Source organism: Salvelinus namaycush, chromosome 13 (genome assembly GCF_016432855.1).
Source record: "Salvelinus namaycush isolate Seneca chromosome 13, SaNama_1.0, whole genome shotgun sequence".
In the NCBI taxonomy this organism is placed as follows: domain Eukaryota; kingdom Metazoa; phylum Chordata; class Actinopteri; order Salmoniformes; family Salmonidae; genus Salvelinus; species Salvelinus namaycush.
Genome location: NC_052319.1, coordinates 4,449,173 through 4,459,325, shown reverse-complemented (window position 1 = coordinate 4,459,325; position 10,153 = coordinate 4,449,173).

Here is a 10,153-nt window from a genome sequence, read left to right as displayed (position 1 = left end):
ACACTTAACTTCTTATGGCTGGGGGCAGTATTGAGTAGCTTGGATGAATAAGGTGCCCAGAGTAAACTGCCTGCTACTCAGTCCCAGGTGCTAATATATGCATATTATTAGTATATTTGGATTGAAAACACTCTTACGTTTCTAAAACTGTTTGAATGATGTCTGTGAGTATAACAGAACTCATATGGCAAAAACCTGAGAAACAATCCAACCAGGAAGTAGGAAATCTGAGGTTGGTCATTTTTCAACTAATTTCCTTTTGAAGATACAATGGGATATTGGTCATGTTGCACTTCCTAAGGCTTCCACTAGATGTTAACAGTCTTTAGAACCTTGTTTGATGCTTCTACTGTGAGGTAGGGCCGAATGACAGGGGATTGAGTAAGGTCTGCCATGAGCTGAACATGCGCTGACCATGCGCGTTCACGTGAGAGCAAGCTCTGTTCCATCGCATTTCTGAAGACAAAGGAATTCTCCGGTTGGAACATTATTGAAGATTTATGTTAAAAACATCCTAAAGATTGATTCTATAGTTCGTTTGACATGTTTCTACGAACTGTAATATGACTTTTCGTCTGAGCTTTTGCCTGGACCTGCCCACGCGTCGTAGGTTTAGATTGTGTACTGAACGCGCGAACAAAACTGAGTTATTTGGACATAAATTATGGACATTATCGAACAAAACAAACATTTATTGTGGAACTGGGATTCCTGGGAGTGCATTCTGATGAAGATCATCAAAGGTAAGTGAATGTTTATAATGTTATTTATGACTTCTGTTGACTGCACAATATGGCGGATATCTTCTTGTCTTGTTTGAGCTCTGAGCGCCGTACTCAGATTATTGCATGGTTTGCTTTTTCCGTAAAGCTTTTTTGAAATCTGATACAGCGGTTGCATTAAGGAGAAGTGTATCTAAAGTTCCATGTATAACACTTGTATTTTCATCAACATTTATAATGAGTATTTCTGTAAATTGATGTGGCTCTCTGCAAAATCACCGGATGTTTTTGAAACTACTGAACATAAGGTGGCAATGTATACTGATATTTTTTTATATAAATGTGAACTTTATCGAACAAAACATACATGTATTGTGTAACATGATGTCCTATGAGTGTCATCTGATGAAGATCATCAAAGGTTAGTGATTAATTCTATCTCTATTTCTGATTTTTGTGACTCCTCTCTTTGGCTGGAAAAATGGCTGTGTTTTTCTGTGACTTGGCTCTGACCTAACATAATCGTTTGAAAGCCTTTTTGAAATCGGACACTGTGGTGGGATTAACAAGAAGTGTATCTTTAAAATGGTGTGAAATACTTGTATGCTTGAGGAATTTTAATTATGAGATTTCTGTTTGAATTTGGCGCCCTGCACTTTCACTGGCTGTTGTCATATCGATCCCGTTAACGGGATCTCAGCCACCTGTGTGCAATCTAACTAATTATGGGACTTCTGAAGGTAATTGGTTGCACCAGATCTTAGGGGCTTCATAGCAAAGGAGGTGAATACATATGCAAGCACCACTTTTACGTTGTCATTTTTTATAATTTTTTGAAACAAGTAATTTTTTTCATTTCACTTCACCAATTTGGACTATTTTGTGTATGTCAATTACATGAAATCCAAATAAAAATCTATTTAAGTTACAGGTTGTAATGCAACAAAATAGTAAAAACGCCAAGGGGGATGAATACTTTTGCAAGGCACTGTAGAATGGAGGGAAGAGGTGGCCGGTTTTCCCTTCGGCTTAATCTCGCCAGGACTCCCCCTCCCCTGCCACTGTAATGCTGGCATTTCCTCTTGCATACCCTGAAAATTGGGTCGGTATTGACAGAAAGAGCCCATGAGTCGAAGTAAGTAACTGCCGATCTGATGTTCAAAGGTTCTTGTTGGCTATACGAAATGATAGCGGATACATTTCGTGAAAATAAGTTAAAGATATACTCCAAAAGAATCACAAACAAGCAAAAGCTACACCGCCATCTTCCCCATCCAATTTGGCGCCATGGGAGAGAACAGCTCGTCCTTGATGATGCTGCGTGTCTTCCTCAGGCACTGTTTCGAGTAGATGTCCTTGAAATAGTATCCATAATACGTATGTCTACCTCCTCATATCTTGCCAAATAACATTGTACATACTATAGATATGTCCAAACTGCCATTTGAACTGAGAATTCATTATTTTGTATAGGCTGTCTCTCCTAAATTGATGTATGTTCTTATGTCCCACTCCCTTACACACATACACACACTCACACACCTGCAATTCTCCATTTAGTACTGCGTTACACCCATGTAACTGCTTAGTGAGAGCGGGGACTGCAAGCCATGGACTTTCATCGAAACTCCAGACAGGCAAACAAACAGCCTCGTTCATTCACATTCATCCCAACCCTACATGACCTTGCATATTATTTTCTGACCGAAATTTCTGACTGGCAACTGATGGCTATATTCCTGCACTTCGGTTGCAGAAATCACCACCATATTTAATGCCTGGGTAATAACGTTTGTTTTCTTGACATCTCGGTCATTACTGCGAGCAGGGACCCCTCTCTAGCGGCCCGGATAATGACCGGGATGCGTCACTCAATGACATTACAGCCATATTGATGCCGCCATTAACCACAATTCTTGCCTTCTGCGGGCACCCTATGGTGGCCTTTAAAGAAAGCGGGAGGCAATAAAGGCCACTTACAAAGATGCATGCCTGCGATTTCGATAATTCTTTATTCAGCCATTTTAAACATTAATGATAGAAGCGTTCTTTCCCATAATGCTTTAAAGTAATTGTCTCCCCTAAAAAATGCATTGGATGCTTGGCCTTGCAGCTGGCCTCGACTCTAAGTTCTGCCCTTACAGATTACCTTTGTCTTGAGCATAGAATAAACCCTCGCTTTTTGCCCTCTGCTGAACAGAATTAATACAGAGGATTTTCAAACTCTGTGGACAAAAATGGGTTTATCGCAAGCTCTGGCTAATTCGGTATCACAGCTGGAAATGTTGGTTTCTTTTAATTAAATGCTGCAACCTGTGACTAACAACCAGGACAAAATAAACCTTGATTTTTCGTTTGAGGGAACAAAAACCACCCCATCATGCTTTGAAAGTGTGTGTAGGTGAGGTGCAAGTGAAGGGCAACCGAAACGGTTACATCAAGTTATATATTTTCAAACAGCTGAAATAGCTTTGACTGGGTCAATGTGTTTGATTTATCACAATGGGGACACAATTAAAATGCTGCATTGACGGTCTCGTCAGCTTGGAGTCAAGTATGCCTGGTAGCGAGCGGGAAGGGAAAATCGGGTCTTTAGGCAGTGGTCTGCAATGCAATGTGGGAGGCCCAGTCATGGTGAAGAATGAGGCGAGGCATTAATATAGAGAAGCAGAGGACCAGTGGAATCCCATCAGGTGCCACATATAACCCGCCCTCTCTTCCCGAATGATTGATTGGTATTCTTTATTCATTGATTCTAGCAGATCATTAAATCACTCAACCAGAAATGTGTAATCAGTTCCATCCATTAAAAAAAATATATAATAATAATTATAAGAAAACACTAAAAAATATAAATGCAACAATTTAAAATATATTACAGTGTTATAGTTCATATAAGGAAATCAGTCAATTGAAATAAATTCTTTAGGCCCTAGTCTGTCGATTTCATATGACTGGGAATACAGATATACATCTGTTGATCACAGATGCATAAAAAAAAGGGCGTGGATCAGAAAACCAGTCAGTATCTGGTGTGATCAGCATTTGCCTCATGCATAGAGTTGATCAGGCTGTTGATTGTGGATATTGGTGGGTACTGGAACACGCTGTCATACACGCCAATCCAGAGCATACCAAACATGCTCAATGGGTGACATGTCTGGTGAGTATGCAGGCCATGGAAGAACTGAATGTGTATAGATCCTTGCAACATGGGGCCGTGCATTATCATGCTGAAACATGAGGTGATGGCGGCTGATGAATGGCACGACAATGGGCCTCAGGATCTCGTCACGGTATCTCTGTGCATTCAAATTGACATGGATAAAATGCAATTGGGTTCGTTGTCCGTAGCTTATGCCTGCCCATACCATAACCCCACCACCACCATGGGGCACTCTGTTCACAACTTTGTCCTCAGCAAATCACTCACCCACACGACACCATTCACGCTGTCTGCCATCTACCCGGTACAGCTGAAACCGGGATTCATCCATGAAGAGCACACTTCTCCAGCGTGCCAATGGCCATCGAAGGTGAGAATTTGCCCACTAAAGTCGGTTACGACGCCAAACTGCAGGTCAGGTCAAGATCCTGGTGAGAACGACGAGCATGCAGATGAACTTCCCTGAGACGGTTTCTGAAAGTTTGTGCAGAAATTCTTTGGTTATGCAAACCCACACTTTCATCAGCTGTCCGGGTGGCTGGTCTCAGATGATCCTGCAGATGAAGAAGCCGTATGTGGAGGTCCTGGGCTGGCGTGGTTACACATGGCCTGCAGTTGTGAGACATGTTTTTCATACTGCCAAATTCTCTAAAACAACGTTGGAGGTGGCTTATTGTAGAGAAATTAAATTAAATTCTCTTGCAGCAGTTCTGGTGGACATTCTTGCAGTCGGCGTGCCAATTGCTTGCTCCCTCAAAACTTGAGACATCTGTTGCATTGTGATGACAAAACAGTAAGTTTTAGGACTTTTATTGTCCCCAGCACATGCTGTGTAATGATCATGCTGTTTAATCAGCTTTTTGATATGCCACACCTGTCAGGTGGATGGATTATCTTGGCAAAGGAGAAATGCTCACTAACAGGGATGTAAACAAATTTGTGCACAAACTGAGAGAAATACGCTTTTTGTGTGATCGGAAATGTCTGGGATTTTTAATTTCAGTTCATGAAACATGGGTGCGTTTGCATTTTTGTTCAGTATAGATGGTATCTATCTACTATGTATTTGTGGCACACATAGTAGTGATACTAGTTCAAGGAGGACTTTTAGAGGGCTTTATCGTGGGATTTGAGGTACAACATTGGAATTGTAACTTAAAAGCTGGACCTTTTGTAATGATATCAAGTCTACAATGAAAGGGAAAACCAAACCATGCTTGTGGCATTTGTGATATAAATATTCAGGGGACATGGTTGGTCTGTTGCCTCATGGGGATGGTAATGTGCTGATAATCTGAATTATCGGAAACTCAGGACCAAAAGCACCTGGTCATGTCAAGACTTCTGAAGTTCAAAACTGTCAAAAATAGCTTGTAGAAATTGGGTAGCATTGTTGTGTTCCCAGTTTTCAAGTTCAATATTTCAGAGCATCTTAGTTCTGAGTAATTTACAGTAATACTGTACATGAATTAACTATTACAAAACCACAACCATTGACTCATACAATCATGTTTCTTTAATCCTTCCTTTTATAATAGGAAATAGATCACTAGTTATTTGAATCTGTATAAAATAGAACTTAGAGAAAACATTTGCCATGAAATGCTCTCACAGAGCAAATCAGGGGCGGAAATAGACAGGGCAGCCCTATTTCTCCCACGCCCTAAACAGGATAAACATTATTTGTTGTTTTTTTTGGAATGGACTTCCACCTTAACCCATCAGTGGGTGGCCTATATTCAGGGTCGGTTCCCGGCAAAAGTGGTCACTTATGGCCCCTGGCCGCTAGGAGGCCACCGTCCCCCAAAATGATTATATATACATATTCTGGGTCTCAACTCACTATTGAGAGTAAGAATTGTAGAATACACAAGGTGTAATTTCGAAATGTGGTTGTGCAACAGCTGTTTTTCTCTTATGTCAGTACTGACAGTCACTCAATTAGCCATGCCAGTTACCCATTGCTTGATTGGTAGTTAGTCTAGCCAGCTATCTAGACCTAGTAATTATGGCCGTATACCAATTAAGCGCGCAGGACATCTGCCCAAGGGCCCCCATTGATTGTGTTTGTCATTCTCACTCAGATATCATATTAAGATGGCATAAGTCATTAGAAAATGTGTAAAATTGCAAGAAGTTGCTGTAAAACTACACAAATCTTCTCTTTGCCCTATTGCAAAATGTGTAGAATTGCAGGAAATGTACTTTAAAACATAAATGTTTACAAATCAGAGTCACTTTGAAATGTTAGTTTTCTTGTGACAGAAATGTAACACAAACATTATCATGAATAATTACTAGTATCATTTTTATATTATCTTGTCCTCCTGTTGAAAAACATAAAAATCTACTTAAGAACACGAATGCTGTTTCTCGTAGGGAGTGCTTCAAAACTGGGAAGACCAGACAGATGAGTTGGGGGACTTGTTGACCTGGATTATTGACAGCCAGCAACCCCTGGAAGGTATCCCGGATGATGACCAATTGGACAGTTCCGATGGGGGACTGTTCCAATCCTCATTTGGTAGGACACAGGGAATATGACTGCAGGGAATATGCAATGTTGTCAGTCATCTTTTGCACTCCCATAATACAAATGATATAATGAACTCAACTCTTGAAGAAATCATGTTCTCTAATGCAGCAATGTAATCATTTTCTAGAGGTAGATGGTCACAATAGCTTGGAGGGGACTTGTCTTATCAGGATGAAGGTCAGCCCGCTACATCTGCAGCAGCCGAGGGAAAATTGTGTCACTAACCTGGGCCAGAGGACAAAGACAAAGAGGCTGAGCATGCATGAGAAACTGACCATGGAATTTCATGAGGGCAAACTAACCTATTTAAAAGAAGAGAATGGTATGAAGATGCAAATAATTTATGTTGAGTTGGCTATAAAGGAGGAGACAAACATGAACCAGCAGTAGTACCAATGTTCTTCTCAAACCAGCACCAGTTCGGGGTTACGATATTTCTATTTGTGAATTTAAAAAAATTGTGACCGATCCATGGCTATTGTTTGCTTCAACCACTTGAGCTAACATTGTTGTCAGAACTGCTACATAGCAAAAGCATCTCTGCAGGCTTGTCAATTTCTGTCATTGTCTGCCTCAGCCATGGGAACATCTGCATCATCCTCGTCTTTAATGCCAGGATCTGGACTGCCATGCTGTTTAAGGTAATTGTGAAGCACTGCTGTTGCAATTTTGACAATGCAACATCTTCTGGGTTGAAAAAGTATGGAAACAACTCTTCCATACACCAAACATGCGCTCCACTACACCTCTAGAGCGGATATGAGCTTGGTTATCTTCTTATGGCTTGGGGCAGTATTGAGTAGCTTGGCTGAATAAGGTGCCCAGAGTAAACTGCCTGCTACTCAGGCCCAGTTGCTAATATATGCATATTATTAGTAGATTTGGATAGAAAACACTCTGAAGTTTCTAAAACTGTTTGAAGGATGTCTATGAGTATAACAGAACTCAAATGGCAGGCAAAAACCTGAGAAAAAATCCAACCAGGAAGTGGGAAATCTGAGGTTTGTAGTTTTTCAACTCATCGCCTATCGAATATACAGTCGGATATTGGTCATATTGCACTTCCTAAGGCTTCCACGAGATGTCAACAGTCTTTAGAACTTTGTTTGATGCTTCTACTGTGAAGGAGGGGGGAATGACGGCTCTTTGAGTCAGGGGTCTGGCAGAGTGCCATGAGCTGACCATGCGCGTTCACGTGAGAGAGTTAGCTTGCGTTCCATTGCATTTCTGAAGACAAAGGAATTCTCCGGTTGGAACATTATTGAAGATTTATGTTAAAAACATCCTAAAGATTGATTCTATACTTCGTTTGACATATTTCTACGAACTGTAATATGACTTTTCCTCTGAACTTTCGCATGGACTTGCCAGCGCATCGTGAGTTTGGATTGTGTACTGAACGCGTGAACAAAAAGGAGGTATTTGGACATAAATGATGGACTTTTTGGAACAAATCAAACATTTATTGTGGAACTGGGATTCCTGGGAGTGCATTCTGATGAAGATCATCAAAGGTAAGTGAATATTTATAATGCCATTCTGACATCTGTTGACTCCACAACATAGCGGATATCTTTATGGCTTGTTTGGGCTCTGAGCGCTGTACTCAGATTATAGCATGGTGTGCTTTTTCCGTAAAGTTTTTTTGAAATCTGACACAGCGGTTGCATTAATTAAGGAGAGGTTTATCTAAAGTTCCATATATAATACTTGTATCTTTTATCAATGTTTATTATGAGTATTTCTGTAAATTGATGTGGCTCTCTGCAAAATCACCGGATGTTTTGGAGGCAAAACATTACTGAACATAACGCGCCAATGTAAACTAAGATTTTTGGATATAAATATGAACTTTATCGAACAAAACATACATGTATTGTGTAACATGAAGTCCTATAAGTGTCATCTGATGAAGATAATCAAAGGTTAGTGATTCATTTTATCTCTATTTCTGCTTTTTGTGACTCCTCTCTTTGGCTGGAAAAATGGCTGTGTTTTTCTGTGAATAGGTGCTGACCTAACATAATGATATGTTGTGCTTTCGTCGTTAAGCCTTTTTGAAATCGGACACTGTGATGGGATTAACAACAAGTTTATTTTTAAAATGGTGTAAAATACTTGTATGTCTGAGGAATTTTAATTATGAGATTTCTGTTGTTTTGAATTTGGCGCCCTGCACTTTCACTGGCTGTTGTCATATCGATACCGTTAACGGGATCTCAGCCATAAGAGGATTATACCGTTGTTGCTCGGGTCCTATTGCATGAAGATAGGGTGTGAACAGGAAGTCGCCAAGTATGATTCCACTATGAAATCCTTGATTCATGAGTTGCACCTTTCCAACGTGCAACAATGTTGGAGAACTGCAAATTTGGAGTGCACACACTTTGTACATTTATTGAGAACCAGTTTTTAAGATTCCCGTACTCCTCAGCATTTGCTGTAGAGAGACACTTGGTGGAAAAATGACATCAGTCTATACAGTCAATGACTCTAAGGAAGTTCCCATATTCATAGAACACAACCTTGTAGTTAGCATTGCAGACTTTGTGGCCTATTCTGCGTACAGTCAGTTCACTTACACCACACGAATCTCATTTTTCACAATGGAAGGTTCCAGGTGCCAAAAACATCAAGGTGATCAGTGCTTGTATGGAAGGAGGGATGGGCCTTCCCCGAAGAGTCAGATGAAAATCCTGACATGGCCCTTACTGATGTCCTTTGATAGGAACGCTATCAAAGCATTTTTATAATCTCTCCTATCTTACATTTTGTAGAGTTCTAAGCATTTCTGACACCATGTTATGATCTTAGTCAGATAAGGACTGTACAGCGCAGCAGAACACGAGCAAATGTCTCAGATTCAAAATGTCAGTGATCAATTTAGTGATACCCGAGCCCTACCCATACCCTAGTTAGCGATGAAAAACAGGCCCTATCCGGGCATAGCCCAATGTATAACCTCGGGGACCTGTCAGACTCGGGTTGGGTAGCGGAGCTTTAGCCCCGGGTAGGGCATTCTTGGGACGTTGTGTCATGGTTCCCTGAAGGTTCCCTGAATGTTCTTGCGAGTGGGACGTCCCCGGGACCAACCCGAGAACTAAACAAAACCTCTAGGGGACCATCAAAACGTCGAAGGATAGACAATCCCCCAGATTGCCTAACTAAAATGTGGTGGTACACTAATTAGCTCTCCTTACACATAGCCATACTGGTTCATGTCTGTATAAGTTCTCATAAATCATTGCCATAGTTACAGTCAGTAGTATAAATAGTTGGAGCTGAATCGTTGGCTGCAATAAAAAGTTTTTACCTCAGGCTAATCTGTTTCCTGTAATTTAATATTTTCATAACTGTAAATGGCAAACAATTACATATAGAGGAACAGAAGAAGCGAAGCTGTTTGCACTGCCCTGGGTGGCGATGTGTTGCCTAATGAAACCATTAGCCTCACCATACCAAACTTGATACTGGCACATAATGGGTGAATTATGGGACATATTGTGGAGCTATGAACAACAATTTAATATAATAAGGCTCTGTGCATATTGATTTTCAAATCCAATAAATAAATAAACAGGTCTAGAAAAATGTCTTATGCAGGATAATATCCATGAATCATATTATTTTGTTTGGTAAGGCTATGCACAAAGACTATAAATGGCCTCGGTTGTTGTAAAACGTTATTTTGTCTGCTGTTTGTGTTATTGTTTTTGACTTTCGATCCCA